The 18,844-nt window shown below is 48.0% G+C and overlaps 1 protein-coding gene across 16 annotated transcripts in view; it reads left to right on the forward strand.

The window, feature by feature from the left end:
* Window positions 1-18,844, forward strand: part of LOC310833951 (semaphorin-4A-like) — a 76,258-nt gene that overhangs the window by 7,616 nt on the left and 49,798 nt on the right. For 3 of the 16 annotated variants that reach the window (XM_083717166.1, XM_083717153.1, XM_083717164.1), the window contains 2 exons: window positions 5,654-5,803; window positions 7,081-7,241. The gene's annotated coding sequence lies outside the window, so the exon portion shown is untranslated. Of the gene's footprint in view, window positions 1-5,653; window positions 5,823-7,080; window positions 7,467-17,768; window positions 17,903-18,844 lie in introns of those variants that run through there. The other 13 variants (XM_083717159.1, XM_083717165.1, XM_083717149.1 and 10 more) reach the window with 7 other exon arrangements.

Consider the following 18,844-nt stretch of genomic DNA (forward strand, 5'->3'; position numbering starts at 1 on the left):
AATGCTTCAATGAGTAGGAATTTTGTGGGTGAAATTGGGGGGCAGGGAAACCCCAAAATAGTCATGTGGGTTGTGTGTGAAGACACATCTGCCCCCTCTTTGATGTGAACATCACTGTGCAAATGTAGCTTGAAATGCAGTCAGGGTGTGTGTGTGTGTGTGTGTGTGTGTGTGTGTGACCTCACTAATGGACACACACCCTTTAACCGGTTTGCTTAAACATTACAGAACTGATGGTTACCTGCCTAGATATCTGGGAGCAGAGCAGGCAACAAATAGATCATGGGGTAATGACCTCACTACATTTAAGCTGCTAATGTGAACATACCTTTACAGAGAAGCAGAAGCTTGGTGATGCAGGTTTTTTGCAGAGGTAGGGACACCAGACCCTGTGCTAAGGTGAGCAATTTGCAAGATGCTTCGAGTACTGTACTTGGGCCACATAAAATAAAGTAATTCCTACTAAGGCTATTGCGGTAAAGTGATTTTTTTTTCCTGGTGGGGCTGCCAGGGGTGCAAGGGATCCTAGGTGTGCCTTTGCTTTTACTTAATAAATCATTGGTAAAATTTGCCAGCCAGCCCTTTAAAAAACAGTTGTGTAATGGGCACATGTTCTATGGTTCCCACACCACCATGCAGGTGGAATGATGGGGCAAGTTGTTAAAGAGTCAAGAAACCTGAGAACATAGAAAGTTGCCTTCTGCAGAGTCCGCCCATCCAGCTTAGTTTTCTTGACTTTGACTGGCAGTGGGGTATCTCCAGGATGTTGGTCCGGAGGCAAATGAAATCAAATGAAATCAAATACCTTTATTGTCATCACAGTATAAAACATTTCAAGTCACTGGGATAATTAAAAGGACAAGGGTGAAGCTGCCAAGGGTCATAAGGACACCGTGATCCTGTGCACTTAGATATTCTGCTTCATTCTTGGTCAGGAGTCTTTCCCAGCATCAGCTGGGTTGAACCTGGGACTTTATGCATACGAAGAAGATGGTGACAAACTGTTGGTCCACCTAGCTCAGGGTTGACTGTGCAGATTGGCAATAATAATAATTTATTATTCATACCCCATCCATCTGGCTGGGTTTCCCCAGCCACTCTGGGCGGCTCCCAACAGAATATTTAAAACATGATAAAACATCAAACATTAAAAATTTCCTGATACAGGGCTGCCTTCAGATGTCTTCTAAAAGTCAGGTAGTTGTTTATTTCCTTGACATCTGATGGGAGGGTGTTCCACAGGGCAGGCGCCGCTACCGAGAAGGCCCTCTGCCTGGTTCCCTATAACCTCACTTCTCGCAATGAGGGAATTGCCAGAAGGCCCTCGGAGCTGGACCTCACTGTCCAGGCTGAATGATGGGGGTGGAAACACTCCTTCAGGTATACTGAGCCGAGGCCGTTTAGGGCTTTAAAGGTCAGCACCAACACTTTGAATTGTGCTCAGAAACGTACTGGGAGGCAATGTAGGTCTTTCAGGACCGGTGTTATATATGGTCTTGGCGGCCACTTCCAATCACCAGTCTAGTGGCTGCATTCTGGATTAGTTGTAGTTTCTGGGTCACCTTCAAAGGTAGCCCCATGTAGAGCGCATTTCAGTAGTCCAAGTGGGAGATAACCAGAGCATGCACCACTCTGGCGAGACAGTCTGCGGGCAATGGCTCTTCGGGGTTTCAGGCAGGCAGCTTTTCCAGTTCCATCCTTCCCGGAAGGGAAAACTAACCAGCACACACTCCACAAGTGCAGTTCTTCTCCCCTCACATCCCACCATGGAGATGGAATGATGGGGCGAGACGTTAGGAAACTGGAGGGGAGGTGGGGGGTTGAGAGATGCCAGCCCTACCAGAAGGAGAGAGGGAGAGAGAGAACAGTGTGATACAGCAGCAAAAAAGGCTAATGTTATTCTAGGCTACATCAACAGAAGTATAGTGTCCTGATCAAGGGAAGCAATAGTCCCCACTCTATTATGCCTTGGTCAGACCACACTTGGAATACTTTGTCCAGTTCTGGGCACCACAATTTCAGAAGGATCTTGACAAGCTGGGAGTGTGGGCAAAGGAGGGCAACCAGAATGATCAAGGGTCTGGAAACCAAGTGTTATGAGGAACCGTTGAGGGAGTTGGGCATGTTTAGCCTGACAAAGAGGAGACTGAGAGGAGCTACAACGGCCATCTTCCAATATCTAAAGGGCTGTCACATGGAAGATGGAGCAGGCTTGTTTTCTCCTGCTCTGGAGGGTAGGACCCATACCAATGGATTCAGCTTACGTGAAAGGAGCAGACTCCCATGAGAGGTGGTGGCCTCTCCTTCCTTGGAAGCAGAGGTTGGGTGGCCTTTAGCTGGGAGTCCTGCAATCCAGGGGGTTGGACTAGAGGACCTTCAGGGTCCCTTCCCACTCTGCAGTTCTATGAGTCTATGAGAGTGTCTGTGCGTGTGGAAAGAGAGAAAGAGATTCCAGATGGATGTGTTTGTGTGGTGGGTGGATTATCAGCGCAACGAAAGTGGCTGCTGCGTTTCCACTTCAACCCAGTTTGTCCTGTACATATTCCTGTCAGACCCGAAGATTTGTTTTGTTCCACGGTTTTTATCTTTCCTAAGACGTTATCTCTCCTTTCATTTCCGGCCCTGGGCAAGAAGCATCTTCATAGGCTGGGTTGCGGCCTAGAGAGCGAGAGAGAGAGAGAAGCCTCGATTGCTGCTGCTTCTGCTTCTTTTTAAAGGAAAAATATGCACCACATTCCCGCCACTTTCCTCCTTTGCTGAGGCTCCTGTAAGATTCAGGGCTGGGTGCTTGCAGCAGGCTTTGTCAGGCGACCTCCCAGGGCCCACCCTTCGCTGGTGCCGCAGTCGCTCCCCCAACCCCACTGCCTCTGGTGCCTCCTGGCTCTGTTCTTCCTCTGCTTGACCCTTCTGAACAAAAACAAGTGGGGAGGACATGCAGCTTCATCCTTCCCTTCCCTTTGGGTAGTTTTGTTGATTTGGCACTGGGGGAGAGGGCTGGCGATTGGGCCGGATGGCATGGCGAGGAGGAGGGGACCCCACAGAGAGTTTTGTGTCCGGCAGTGACCAGGCAGAACCCCACCACTGGAGCATGAAGGCAGCAACCCTCACCCCCAGTTTTCCCCCAGCAAAGGGTAGTTAGAGGTAGAATGCCTCTTAATGCGGAGGTTCAGTTTCGGTATCATGGCTGAAAAGGGTTAATAGATTTATTATGTCTTTTTCCCTTTAAGTGATGGGTGAGGAACCTTAGGCCCGAGGTATCTGTCAAGGCCTTCTAGGCCCTCCAGACTCTGCCCAGGCTACTTTCCTCACTGAGTTTGCTTCACACCCTCCTGGAGTGTCTTTGCTTGGCTAGAATGTGCCCTGCAACCCTGATCCTGCCTTTTGCTTGCCTCGATGGAGGATAGAAAAGTGGCATGTGTGTGTTTTTTTTTTGTGTGTGTGTGTGTGTGTGGAAACTAGCCTTCTGTAGAAAGGTGGACAAACTACCCTAGAAGCATAGGAGCCAACTCCTAGGGGCCATGAGTGCTTTGGCCTCCACAATAAAGTATTTGAGGGAGCTGGGCCCCCACAAAGTTGATGGGCATTCCCATTCAAATAGTGTGTATGCAGTGGCGTAGCGTGGGTTGTCAGCACCCGGGGCAAGGCAAGTAATTTGCACCCCCTAACCCGTGGATTTGCACCCCCTAACCCTAACCCCCAGATGTTGCGCCTGGTGCGGCCGGCCCCCCCTGCACCCCCCACGCTATGCCACTGTGTGTATGCACTGCGTCGTGTGGGGCTTACCTGGGCCCCCACAGTATTTTATTCAAGTTAGCACCCCTGCCCAGAAGGAGCGTGACATGTGCCCCACCAGAGGTACTACCCCTCCCCTAATACCCTAAATATTACCAGGAATATCCAAGGCTTCCTTCCACTGACTTGCATCCTTAGTCCCTCTGTCTCATCACTGGGCTGTGCATTAACTGCAGCCCCTCCCTGGGGTCAGAGGCAAGAGGGTCTTTCCTATCCTTGAAAGTGGTATACAATTTTTTTAAAAAATAATATTTATTAAAAAAATTTAAACAATAAAGAAAAACATAGATAATAACATAGTCTTTTCAAATCTCCACATTTCATTCTCATCTTTGGACTTCCTCACATCTCTTGTTCCTGCATTCTGAACTCATAAATTTTGCTAGCAAATTATTTACTTGTTTCGATTCATATTGCCACTACCGAGCGTCAGGAGGGGGTGGGGTTGCGGGCTCTCATCCCCTCCCACACTCCCGCGGGGCTAGCGTCAGCCTCGCGGGAAGCTGGGATTCCCTCTAGCATCCCGTGCGTCAGCCAATCGGCTGGCGGCATGGGCGGGCCTTCCAGAGGCCACTTAAGGTCGGGGCAGCCCTTGGCTCGCCCCTTTTCTTCCCTGCAGCTTACGCGGTTTCCCACCCACCCACCCTTTAGGTTTGCCATCGACCTTGCTATGGGCTTCGGCTGGTCGCCGCATGGGGCCGGGTAGGAATTTTTCCATTTGGCTAATTGGCTGGTTTTGGTGCCACTTGGTTTTTTCGCCTACCTCGTAGCAATTCGTCACAACTTCCTTGGTTTTGGCGGTAGGCATTGGCCGGGGTATTGTTATGCAAATTAGATCGGGGGGGGGAGGAGCGCCATCACCTCCCCCATTGCTTGAAGGGTAGTTCGTTAAAGGACTCCAAGGGGCGACGCCTCGTCCGAAACCTACGGAGGCTAGGGCCTAAAGCGCGCCCCCGAGCGGTAACCCCTCGGGGAGCGCCTAGGGATATGCATCTCGGGTAGCTCCCCCTGTTGGTGTTTAACCCTTCCCGGTTAGACCGGATAGTCGGTTAGGGACCAATGCCTAAAGCCAATACCTCTCTTACCTGTAATCAATAAAGTTGTGGCCATTTTCGCCCATTAACCTAAATACATGTGTCTGGTGTCTTTATTCATTCTACCTGTGGGGGGGGGGGGAGGTAATAGCCACGCAACCTATAATTATCCAATATTAAATCTCAAATTTTAGAATCTAAATCACACTTTTGAAATTTTAGTTTTATAATATTGTTTATCCAAAATTTGTCTTTTCTTTCAATTACGTTCAAATTTATATTCCTTAATACTAATTTGTTGGAGCCATGTTATTACCAATCTTACATCTTTCTTAACATTCATACAATTTACAATGTTTTTGTAGATAATCCTTGAATTTCTTCCAATCCTCCTCCACCAGTTCTTCTCCCAGGTCTCGGATTCTGCCAGTCATCTCAGCCAGTTCCATATAGTCCATCAGTTGCATCTGCCATTCTTCCAGTGTGGGCAAATCTTGAGTTTTCCAGCATTTAGCGATAAGTATCCTTGCTGCTGTTGTAGCAGAAAGTGGTATACAATTATGCATGGTGTGCAGCTGGATCAGTGAAGAGGCCGGGAGATAGCTGGTTGATTTGTTTGTTTGTTTGTTTGTTTGTTTACCTCCCCCCCCCTTTCTTGAATCTGATCCCCAAGTGCAAAGAAATTCAGGTATTAAAAAACAACAACATGGAACTTAACAGTAAGAAACTGTACTAATTCTCTCTGAAAGTAAAGCTTGCGGTCTTAGAATCGGACAGTTAGATATCCTTGGCGATCTATAATGCGAATATATTGCTTTGCATTTCAGAGCCCTGCATTTCATGGTGCGAATGTGGAGGGGTCCGCGCACTCAAATCTCTCCCTGAAAAGTCCCAGCTGCAAGTCCTCACAGGGGACGAAGAAGGGCCGCTACCTCCGTAATCCCAGCCATCGGTCGTATGATGAACTAATCAGCTGGGTGAGTGATAACCTTGTCAGTTGGATACATCTTGAAAGGGGACTGAAGAAAGCCCTTTAATCTTGGCATCTTGTTGTGGAGGGCAAGGAGGGGGGTCCTGTTCCCCCAATTCCTTCCCTTCCAAATATACACGGATCTGTCGGGCTCCTTGGTTGGATTCCCAGGTACAAAATGCAATAATGGAAGGTCCCTCTGGCACAACAGAGAGAACTCCCAGCATGGCAGGGTGGGGCAGTTCTGGATTAGCCCTCCCCCAGATGCAGTTGTCTGCTATGTTCATGCAGAAGGTCGCTAGTTCAATCCCTGGCATCTCCAGGCAGGGCTGAGAGAGAGAGAGGGACCCCTGCCTGAAGCCCTGGAGAATTATTTAATTATTCCTAAAAAAAAAGCCATATTTCACAAGAAACACTTGCAACGCAAGAAACTCTGCCAAGTAGGCAAACCATTTCAGGCACCCAATAACAAATAAAACGCAGGCGAAAGAACAGGCAATATCTTTCCCCAAAACAAACAATCCCTCCAAAAAATTAAATTATACTTATGTTTTATTTGTACACATATAGATAAAATATTGTACTTCTTTTGTAATGATCTTGTCATTTGGGCAAAAGATTTAAAAAGGGCTTTTCTGGTGCCAAGTTGGTGTCAGAGGGTACAGAGGTGCCCACAAACTCCACTTTGGGGACCCTAGTATTAGTATCAATAAAGCCTTTGCAGCTGCTCAGGTCTTTAGGAGAGGGGGAAATTGAAACATCATCTGCCTGTGCATTGCACGAGTGGTCTTTGTGTGATGAATTGCACTTCAGTTTCAGTTGAATATTGCACGTGCTTGATTTCATTTATTTGTAAGTTGCCAACAAACGCGGGGAAGGCTAAAAATACCGAGTCGAAAAATGCATATATATAATTAAAGTAATTATCTTCTGCACAGTGGGCTCTTCTTCCTCGCTCCCCCAATAAAAACAAGCACCTGCTATCCCTTTGCAAAGAATCTGCAGGTGGTTTGGGGATCCAGAATGCTTATGTTGCCCGTTCATAACTGGGCATGGAATTGTGACTCGGGGAAAACATGATTTACTCCGCACGCTCAGTGTGAAGCTTGATCAAAGGAAACTGCCGGGATCAGATCATTCGCCTTGTTCTGGGCGTGTCGGGGACAAGGGCTGCCTTCATGAGCTGCTCTAATGCCTTGTTGGCTGCTACAGGGAAACATCTGGCTGGGCGGCAGATTTCATCAGAGAGAAGGCGATGAATTCATATTCTTCGTTATCTCTCAGCAGCCACACGATGAGCCCCCTGTGGGGGATGAGCACCCCCATCTGTCTGTCGGTCCGACCCCCACATCTGGAACTTGAACCGGGAATCTCTCGCAGGTCCTTTCTGCACGGCTGACGCTGGAGAGATCTCAAGAGCAGGAGCCCCTGGACCGCTGCTGGAGGTAAGCCGTCGCTATGGCAACGCCAGGGATGTTCGCGGAGCTAGGCTGGCTGTTATGACACAGGGATATGCTTTGACGGAGGGGGTTTTCCTCTCCGCACGGCTGGGAAGAGCAGGTCGGTTTTGTAGCAACCGCAACTGGACCTGATCTGGGGAGAGTGTGGCGTTGTGCTTCCGATACAACCGAGCCAAGACAATGGAGATCTGGGTTACGCTGAGCCAGCAGGTAACATTTCCCCGTCTGAAAGCCATAATTTCTCGTGGAATAATGAGAGGCGTGTGAGTGAGAACATGTGTGTCTTTGGTTTGGCGGGAGCTTCCTTGTTGAAAGCATCAGAAGCAGACACAGAGCATAGAAGCTTTGCTCTCTTTCCCCCTTCTTGTTCTGAGTGGGCTTTCCAGCCAGGAAACCCTTTAGAGATGTAAATGGAGTGAGACAGGCGTGGATACCCGGCTTTTTCCGCCTTCGCCGGAGCCCTGTAAACGAATGAACCAATTCCACACCGGTTCATTTGCAAAGATCTAATGAGGAAGAATTCAAATGCACGTGCGTCGCATGTCGGGGAGTTTCCCCACACATTACGTTAAGTTGCGATTGTTGCATGAAATTAAGCGTCGGTGGATTTTCCCCTTCCACTGTCTCTCTGCATGATATTCTGGGTGGATTCCGAAGGAAGCTGGCTTTCCATTTCATGCTTGGGTAGCCGGAGCTGGAATTGTGAGGCAGGGGAATGAAGGATGCGGAGGAGAGGAGCAGGTTTAATTTGATAAAGGCTGGGGCTCCTGCATCTGGTCGGATGTGGGAAAATGAAGACAGAGCTCAGTCTGGAATCTTTCCTCCCTGGAGCATCTCTGTGCTTGCAGGAAGAATCCAGCTCTCTCAGCCACATGGTCTGAGATGGTCATGTAAAGCTGTGTGGGGTGTCAGATATGTTGGTCAGAGAGTGGGTACATCTATCTATATCTATCTAGATCAAGCCTCACCAAACTCTGCCCTCCAGATGTTTCGGAACTACAACTCCCATCAAGCCTACCTAACAGGACCAGTGGTCAGGGATGATGGGAATTGTAGTCCCAAAACAGCTGGAGGGCCGAGTTTGAGGATCTAGATATAAAATTGTCAAGCACTGCAGTCAGTGGGGTCAGACGATGCGGACTTTTATAGGGGGCAGAATTCACACCAGAGACCCCTGAGATGAAGTGTATGTGTGCTGGGGTGGGGGGAAACCAGCACAAAATTATTTTATGGAGGGAAGGGCTCTTGGAACAAGGGAAAATCTGACTGTCCTGTTGACCAGGAAGGAAAGAAAGGGGTACGTGAGCCAGCCCTATCCAATAATCCTTTGGGACACACTCTGTGCTCTTGCTTTGCACAATCCCCCTGCCCTTGAACTCTATGCTTCCTCAGAGCCCTTTATGGGCTTTGGGCTGATTCAAGCAACGGTTTGTGAACCAGGTTCTAAAAGCCTCTTGGTGACTATAGTGTTGGCTATCAGGATCAGTAATTGCAGGCACCAGCAGAGAGGTGTTTCCAGCACTCTCAGTGCCCTGGCAGGAGAAGCCAGGCCTTGCTACATCAGGGAAGGGGTAAGAATGCTAGAGTTGGAAACGGGGCTTCCCACAGGTGGGGAGGGCGGCTGCTACAGGCACATCCAATCTGGTTGAGACTGGCTCACAAGCTGCATTGGCAGTTGAAGTGAAGCTAACAAGGAGCTTCCTCAGGCTTTGCCTGGAGGCTACTCACTTCCATTCCCCTCTTTGCTGGTGGTGGAACTGAAACTTGAAATTAGCTGAATGGTCAGTCAAATCTGGTAGGTTTGTAAGTCAGGGTGTCGTGAGCCCTGATTTGGGTCTCTTTTCATAACTCAAACAGAGATGGATTATGAACTGAATATTTTCTGTGCTTGCATGGTTGCAGGACGAAGAGCAGATCAACACCATACTTTTAAAGCACATCAAATGCACCTTTAAAGCACATGGCTTCCCCAAAAGAACCCTGGGAACCGTTGTTCCCCCTGCTTGCAGAGCTACAGTTCCCAGCATCCTTAACAAGCTGCAGCTCCCAGGATTCTTTGGGAGGAACCATGAGCTTTAAATGTGTTTTGGATGTGTGGTGTGGATCTGCCCTAAGCAGCCAACCCCCACTACCATTGCACGTGCTCAGTTGTTTGCTGCCCTTTAATTTCTAAAGGAAATGAAAATGTCCCATTTGCACGTGAGGAGTGTTGGTTTCGCTCGAACTATTTGCCAAAGGGAGCCAATCCATTTGAGCTGTGGCTCCCTGCCAATCTACCGTTGTAAACCTGCAGGCCTCCAGGCCTCTTGATTTGGCCCTTTTCCAGGCCATACCCTTTCCTCAGACCACACCCCTTACCAGCCCTGTTCTACCCCATCCTCAAGTGCTTTTGCCTGGCCGGAATGTGCCCTTGAGTTGCGGGAGCGTCTTATTTCCCTAAGGTGAAGGCTAGACAAACACCTGACTTCAGCTCGTAGGGCAAGAGCCACATCCATAGCTCCACCCACTTTTAGCCTCTTGCCTTAATAAAAATAAAAATATATTTTTTTTATTTATATCCCGCCCTCCCCAGCCGAAGCCGGGCTCAGAGCGGCTAACAATAAAAGCAACACAGCATTCTAAAATCAATTCATTCTAAAATGATTCAAAATCAAATTAATGGCAACCATTGGGCTAGAGTTCTGTGAGGATTACCAAAGGAGGGGGTCAGACTGTGCCTTGGCCAAAGGCCTGGTGGAACAGCTCTGTCTTGCAGGCCCTGTGGAAAGATGTCAAGTCCCGCAGGGCCCTAGTCTCTTCTGACAGAGCCAGGTCGGGGCCATAGCCGAAAAAGCCCTGGCTCTTGTTGAGGCCAGCCTAGCTTCCCTGTGGCCCGGGACCTCCAAGATGTTTTTGTTTGAAGACCTAAGGTCCTCCGTGGGACATACCAGGAGAGGCGGTCCCGTAGGTACGAGGGTCCTAGGCCGTATAGGGCTTTAAAGGTTAAAACCAGCACCTTAAACCTGATCCTGTACTCCACAGGGAGCCAGTGCAGCTGGTATAGCACTGGGTGGATGTGATCCCGCAGTGAGGACCCCTAAGGAGTCTCGCCGCGGCCTTCTGCACCCGCTGGAGTTTCTGGGTCAGTCTCAAGGGCAGCCCCACGTAGAGCGAGTTACAATAATCAAATCTGCCTTGCCCCAAAATGGCAGGTAGCCCCCAGGTGGCTGCAGAGGAGGCAATGTTGCCCTCAAGCTGGAAAGCACATGTAATAATAAGTAGTCCGGGAAGGGTGAATCAGGAGATGTGACGCTGCAACGCGAGGGGAGGAAAAGAGCAGCATGTGACGTGTGCAGCCTTTGCAAGATGCATTTGGGTAACACAAGAACGAAGCTCCAAAGATACTTAGAAGCCCTCTAATAGGAGAGGGTTTTCCTCAAGGTTTATTATGCTGGATTCGTAACTCAGCGAGCAAATGGTGAGGAGGTTGTTACGCTCATCCCTTCTCACCACAGAGCTGAGCGCTCTCGCTCTCTTCTGTGCAGGATCTGCCCATCAGCTGCCTTCCCCCCCCCCTTCATGGGAGGGGGATGGAGAATAACGGGGCTTTCCCTCTGCAAGAAGGCCTTCCTTCCTTCCATTATGGATACATTACTCTCTATTCTATGGGTATAACAACCAGCATTTGTGCATTGTATTAGAAGTGCAGCAGGCTCCTGTCACCCTTACACTAGTTCTAGTCTTGCTGTTATCCCCATATTCCAGGTGGAAGACTGAGGCATAGTTCCCAGTGCAAGGGAACCTTGTTTGTTTGTAGCAGAGGCAGGGTTGCCAACATTTTTACTGGCCCTTGTTCCTCTCCCTTTAGCAGCAGAAATTAAATAGCTGCTGGCATGCTGAAATCTAGCAGGCGGACCTCTTCCTGGCATGGAGGTTTTCAATGGGGAAAGGCTTCAAACCTGATAAATTGATGCATGCTGACAGCTGCCAAGGGCGCAAAAGGGGAGCCAGATTTTTTCTTTTTGCAAGACTTGGCATTTGCACCAGGGGACTCTGAAGTTTGTGGCCACACTACCAAGCCTTTTGAATTGGAACTTGCAGGAATACCCCCCGAAGGCTAAAAATACACTAGCTGAAAACTTTGAGCTGAGCCTTGATGGTTTGCCCTGGGAAGGAGGAATGCCTTTTAACGTTCTTTCCTGTGGCAGGGGCCCAGCCCAAAACAATGGCAAATGGTTCAAAATGCTGTGCAGCCCTGTTTCTCGGCCAACGGTGCACGGCAGACTGTGAAATCCGGCCGGGCTAACCTAGTTTTCCTGCGTTACTACAAGGAACTTTCTGTCTTGCTTCTGGGACAGGCTCTGCTCCCTTCCCCCCCCCCCCCGCCAACCTCTGAGCTTTCCCCCCGCCTTCCAGACAATGTGCTCAGCGATTCACATCCTCCATGAGGCCTTCTCAGAGGAAAAGCAGTGGCTGGTGTGGGGCTGGGTTGCCGCCAAAGCTCAGGGCGTTTGGCCTTCATCTGACAAGGAGCACAATGCAAACCCCTCACCCCACTTATGGTGTCAAAGAGACGGCGAAGTCTGGAGTCCACGCTGTTCCCATCCAGGTGGACACTGAGTTAGGGATGCTTCTGAAATTCTCCTCAACTGACTTTGGGATTGGATTGGAGAGTTCTGGGTGGCATTAGAAACCCTCATTTGTCCCATTTATGTATAAAAAATGTCCAAACCATGCTCAGTCTGTTATCACTTTCAGTTCCTCGGGGACTTTCTCCCCCAATCCTCTGAAAGTGGATGTTGCAATACACAAAACACCAACTCTGGACAAGGGCCGTAGCTCAGTGATTCAGGAGAGCATGAGACTTTTAATCTCAGGCTTGTGGGTTCGAGCCCCACGTTGGGCAAAAGATTCCTGCATTGCAGGGGGTTGCACTCTCGTGACTCTCATGGTCCTTTCCAACTCTACAATTCTATGATTCTGTGCAGGAGGACCTCGGTTCCATCCCCAATGGCATCTCCAAGTAGGGCTTGGAAAAAGTCTCTGTACGAAACCCTGGCAAGCCACTGCCAGCCAATGCAGGCACTACTGAGCTAGAGGAACCATTGATCTGACTTGGTAAACAGCTTCCGAACCATCCTGGTATGAGGACACTGCAACCAAGTCAAAATTCCTTGGGTGCAGTTAAAAAACAAAAAAGCTGCAGCTGAAAAGTTGTGGCACAGGGTCCAAATCTGGAATGAACTTGAGAAATCATTCTAGTTCAACCAGAATTTGAGAGGCATGGATTGCTGGGCAGATCAAGAAAGGAATGGGTTGCAAATTTGCCAATACGCAGGTATATATTCGCATTTGACTAAGGCTAGAGCAGACAAAAACATTTTTTCTTTACCCAGACAATCAGAAGCAGTTTGAAATAGGAATGCCTCTGGGTTCATGGTTTGTGCTGGAAGGGTTCCCAAGCTTTATTGCACCCGGAGGCATATTTTGAAATCTAAGGAGCTGGTGTGGGCTGCTGCCCATTTCACGGACAAAAAATATATTGTGATACTCAGGACCCTTCCCCCAAAGCAAAGCACTATACCCCAACCCCCTGCCCCAAATAAAGCACAGACAAAACAGCAAGCAACGCCTCCTCCGAAAGATTGCATTTGGTCCCTGGACTAAATGCCCTCATCACTAAATGCCCCTCATTTAGAAAGTCTCTGCATGCAGAAATCTAGCCTGCCAAGTTCCAGCTTTGCCTCTTCCCTGAAGCACTTGTATTTTTTTGGGGGGGGGAAGAGTGGAATTATTTACAGAGAATGTTCCATCATATGAGATCTTCCCCCTCTTCATTTAGAAGTGGTACAGGTTGGACACAGGTTGAGAACTCCATGAAAATGAGACCCGAGTGAGAAGGAGATATGGTGAATGCCTGACTCTGTAGAGCAGGAGTGAGGGACTTTTGGCCTGCCAGATGAGGCTGAACTAATACTCCCATCAGTCTCAGGAAGCATGGGCAGTGGCCAAGGATGATGGGAGTTGTGGTCCAGCAACATCTGGGGGGCCTTAGGTTCCCCACACCTTAATGTACTAGTGGAAAACAATGGAGTTGATGTGCGCAGTGTCAATCCCATCTGTGGAACACACCTTCAAGAGTTAAAAGAAAGTCCTTCTTCACAAAGCACTTAGTTAGACTATGGAACTCCTTCCCACAGGAGGCAGTGGTGGCCACCGACTTGGATGGCTTCAAAAGAGGATTGTTCAGATTCATGGAGGAGAGTTGGCTAACGATGACTAGCCATGATGTCTATGCTCTGCCGCCACAGTTGGAAGAAGTAATGCTTCTGAAAACCAGTCCCTGGAAGCCACAGGAGGGGAGAAATTTCCTGTGCTCAGGTCCTGCTTACTGGTTTCCCCTCATATCTTTGGTTGGTCACCGTGAGAACAGGATGCCAGACTAGATGGGCCAATGAACTTAAGTTCTTAATCTCTACTTTCCCCTTGATTTAGCTAACCAGCCAGGTGCAAAAAGCCACAAGAGCGGGTTTCCTCACAAGTGTCGAGAACCTTTTGAATGTTCGCCAAGGAAGGGACGCTCCCCCCACTCCTGCAAAAAAAAAGGGGGGAAGTATGGTATAATAGAGTCTCATGACAAAATAATTACAGTGTTCGATCAATTCCAGGAGATCTGCATTGGAGCCAAAACTGAGATGCACGTGAGTGGTGAGGGGCACAGATTAATTTTAGCCTTGATAAAGTGAGTAGGGTGATCGTCACTCCATCCGTTTTCCTCTACCTGGGAGCAGCTCTACAGGGTCTTTTTTTGTTTTGATTTTTTAAAGGCTTTCCCCCAGATGTGTTCTGTGAGATTCTTTCACCCATAGATGCCCATCTTGAGACCTTCTGCATACAAATCCAGCAATCTACAGCTGCACCACGGCTCTCTGCAAAGGGTCCTTATATACTAAATAATAATGATGATGATAATAATAATAATTTATTTATACCCCACCCATCTGGCTGGATTTTCCCAGCCACTCTGGGCAGCTCCCAATAGAATATTAAAAACACAATAAAAACTTCCCTAAACAGGTCTGCTTTCAGATGTCTTCTAAAAGTCAGATAGTTGTTTATTTCCTTGACATCTGATGGGAGGGTATTCCACAGGGCGGGAAGGCCCTCTGCCACTACCGAGAAGGCCCTCTGCCTGGTTCCCTGTAACATCACTTCTCGCAGTGGGGGAACTGCCAGGTATACTGGGCCGAGGGCGACACCCCCACCTGCCGAATTCCTCACACCAGGTCCCAAGATCACTGCCAGGTCTCTTGAGGCTCAATCGTTGAGATTCGTGAGACGGAGCCTGGCAGCTGAAGGCGGGGTCTCAGTTTTGGGGGAGGAGCCTGATGGGGAGTGGCAGCAGGTAGCACTTGCATTCTCAAGGGAGGAGCTTGGTGGTGATGGACGTGAAGTGAAGAGGGAAAGCTCTCTGGCCAAGCAGAGAATTGCCTGTTCCCTCTGCAGTATACCTAAGGACTGATCCCTGAATTGGTGTCAGTAGTGCTCTTGTGCTGAACCGTCTGGAATGCCAGAGGACCTGGGTGTCTGCCGGCCTGTTCTCCCACATGGTGCCCTCCCTCCCCGCCTGTCTTTCTTCCCCATATTTGAAGCACACCCATGTTTTTGTTTGCTTGTGTTGTGTTGATGGATCCACTACGGTTGAAACTCCCAGGGTTGGGTTGAACGAAAGATTTCCCCCTACCTGATATATTTCTTCTGATAACCTGCTGGGTGAGATACGCCCGCCCACCTAAGCCCCACCTTGGGGTGCAGTGAGTGGAGGCATTCCAGGCGAGGTTCCAAAAGAGAGCCTGAGCCAGTCAACATAACAGCACTTATCTCTTTTACTGTATTTTGTAAAATTTGTACGCCTCTTAATTGCAAGGGGAAAAAACCCTTGAGGAAGTTTGCCAAAAGAATGAACAGTAAAACTATCAATAAAAACTGCTATTTGAAATATTCAAAAAGTAATTAAAATTCACAATAAGCCTCATTAAAACACCTGTCAACGTTCTACGTATCTGAGTAGGCTTGTCTGACCAAAAGCTCTTTCAGCATTCCTCACCATCCCTTGCCTTTTTTTTGGTTTTAGAATTGCTCCCCCCCCCCCACTCTTCCTCCATGATTGATTCAGATCAGTTTGTTAAACATGGATGCCACTGGGAAGCTCCAGGGCCAACCGGAAGGTGGGCGGAGAGACAGGGGACACTTTTGTGTTCGGGCCCAGAGTCAGCAGAGGCCCCAAAACCTGCACTTCATTTTTAATTATTTTAAAAAGCAAGTTTCTAGTCCTCATAGAACAAAAGTTATGTAGCAAAATTTTCAGGTGCCACTTGAAGCGATTGCTTTGTGAGGAGCCTGCTGCTGTGTTTTTAGACAATGTGTAAACTGACAGATAAAATTGATGCAGGGAATTGGACTAGATGACCCAGATCCCTTGGAAATAGCAGTCTTACACACGCACCAGGAAGACCTCAAAGCAGCTTCAAAATGAACCAGGAAGTCCAGATGCTGGAGAAAGGGCTTAATGGTTTGTTTTGGGTCTTGCTTGGCGAGTCTGTCTCTTTCTCTAGATTCAGACAGTGGAGAAGGGATTGCCTAGTTCATTTTGAAGCTGGTTGGTTTTTTTAAAAAAATCTTCCCTGGAAATGAAATTGTGGCCTGGAGAGCAGAATCCCTGTGACTTGTGCAAAATTGTGTCCACCCAAAACCAAAAGGCAGGAGTGAAGGCAGGCAGTCTTGCTGTTTTGAATTCAGGTTTGATTTTATTCAGATTTTCCATTCATATATGCATGTTTATTTCTTTTCTACCAACATATGCATTTTATGCATGCCTTCCCTTAATATAGGCATCTTGCACACATTATTTGCTTGGAGAACTGAATCCCAGGATTTGGGGAAGTGTGAATTTCAAAGGATAGCCGAGTTTTGGTTTACCTTGCATTTCGGGAAGTGCAGATTAGGTAGGTTCCCGCTTAAAATATGAATCAACCCAAATCTCTCTCCCTCTTCTCCACTCTGTCTTCAGAAGCAGCAGGGTGTTTGGAAACTGTCCATCATCACAATTCTATTTAGAACTTAAGAGTGTTTAATCAGATGAACACTTGTGTCCTGATTGTGCACATGTTTTCTTAGGAGCAAGTGTATACAAGATTGATGTCAAACAGGAAACGTTGTCTTTCCTGTCTGTCTTTTATCCTTGGACATGGGATTGTGGCTGTAAACCTATGTGGATTTACTCTGGAGTAGGGATGCAGATCTCATTTGAAGCTGTATCAATCAAATTCACACTATCTGAAACAGTACCAGTAGTCCTGTATAGGGAAGCTTTTAATGTATGATGTTTTACTGTGTTTGGTGTTTAAATTTGTTGGAAGCTGCTCAGAGTGGCTGGGGCAACCCAGTCAGATAGGTAGCACAACAACAACAACAAGCAACTGTTGTCCTTTGAAATTTTCACATACAGTGATACCTCGGGTTACAGCAGCTTCAGGTTACAGGCTCCGCTAACCCAGAAATAGTACTTTGGGTTAAGAACTTTGCTTCAGGATGAGAACAGAAATCGCGTGGTGGCGCAGTGGCGGCAGCGGGAGGCCCCGTTAGCTAAAGTGGTACCTCAGGTTAAGAACAGTTTCAGGTTAAGAACAGACCTCCAGAACGAATTAAGTTCTTAACCTGAGGTACCACTGTATCTGAAATTGTTATGCAGTTCACCAAACGAGAAATGTTTACAAAAGCGCATCTATTAGGGGAAAGTGTGAGTAAAAATGAATTCATTGTGTTAGAGAAACTCTGCTTGCAGAATGTGTACATTAGTTAAAACTGCATATAAAAATGTGTTTATTGGGAGAAATTCGCAGTAGAACGCTGATGAATTTTCCTCACATGTTGCTGCAAAATGTGGAGGCCTGAGTTTAAGACTGGAAAAATGAGAGCCCAAGAGAACTGAAATGAACAGATCCTTTCTGTCCTTACACTGGAGTAAGCCCCACTGAAGTTTGTAGAATTGCTTCTCCCCAAAAGCCTGAACAGGGACAGTATCGTTTATTTCCAGGGGGACGTATCAGAAGACAGGGGATGCCCTTAAGAATCTGGGGCAGATGGCATTCATGGCATGAAACATTTGGAGAATAGTAGGAAGAGCCAAAGCTCAGCAGTAGAGCTCATGTTTTGCCTGGGGTCTCCAGGCTAGGGCTAGGAATGCCGCCTCTCTACAACGCTGGAGAGGTTTTATTTTTACCCTTTTGGTTGATGAGCTGTTTCACAAGCATTTTGTTTCGGTTAACATGCCCCAATCTTCATGGCATCAGGTTGATCAACTTGATTTTTGCATTATCTTTCGAGGAGCACGCATGACCTCTTTTTCGAAGCTGTAGCCTATACAAAACCTAACCTTGTGGTGGTGGGGAGTCCATCTGGAGTGGGTGACTTCCAACTTTTAAAAACACATGTCATTGTTGCTCAAGTTGCTGCCCAGTGCTGCTGCCATTGGTTGCCACCAGTTGATGTCACAGACAAGATGAGCACCAAAGGGTTGGGTCTTAGTGACAGGGGTCAGAGCAAGGATAGCTGCAAAGCAGGGGAGCAAAGCAAGCGGAAGACAGAGAAATGAGCCTGAGGGAAGGGTAAGTGGTGAAGGAGAAGAACTTGAGGATGGACAGGGGAAAGAGCAATTTAGCCTGGGGAGGTAGGCAAAGGGGAGATGGGGGCCTGGGGAAAAGGCATTTAAAAGGATGAGCAAAGAAGGCAGAAATATTTGCCCTGTAGATTCCCCCCCCCAAAAAAAAACCCAGCAGGTTGTGGGTCTGTTCTGGAAATGCTGCTGCCCTCCCTTCAGAAACCATGTTTTAGGTGAGGAGGACGATTTCTCCTCCTGCAGGAGTACAGTTTTTTCATCCATTTGTGTATAAATCCATGTTCTTTGTAGTATGCTGATTTATTTTTCCTTTGGGGATATGTGTGTTACTAATCCTCCACACTGAGAGCTCATTTTGGTTGCGAAGGCAGTTGCAGATTCTCCAAACATATAAGCAACATTGTCCAGGGATCTTCTCTGCATCTCCACTCTGCTAAATCCACCCAGAGTCCTGTGGGTGGCATCTGAGAGGCTTGTGGTTTAGGGTTCCTGAGCTTTCCATAGACAAGCGCTGGAAGCGTAAGGGAGGCCTCTGGTAAAGGAGGCGTCTAACTACCCAAGAGCCATGATTTCTGTTGCCGTAAATTGGCTGTCTTTAGGATTCCGTAGGACATTCCTTGGATTCCCAATGTGGTGCCCATGGGCATCATGGCACCCTTGAAACACCCCCCAACTTGGCACATGAGTAGGCGCACTACACCTCCCAATTTTGTAAAAATTGAGTTTCATTTATTTTCTTTTTGTGGGTGGCACTGGGCTGGCTGGAAAGTGCATATATACAGTCTTGTCCGGCCTCCTTACCTACTTTCTCCACAATGCCCCGGGCCCCACATGCGTGTCTCCATTGTTTTGTTGCATGGTGTGTATTTTGTCTGGTTTTGTTTTATTTTGCATGATTTGTAGGTATTTTCCCTTTAGGAGAGGTGTTCAG

This window comes from Podarcis gaigeae, assembly GCF_964106915.1.
Source record: "Podarcis gaigeae genome assembly, chromosome: 16".
Lineage (NCBI taxonomy): Eukaryota > Metazoa > Chordata > Lepidosauria > Squamata > Lacertidae > Podarcis > Podarcis gaigeae.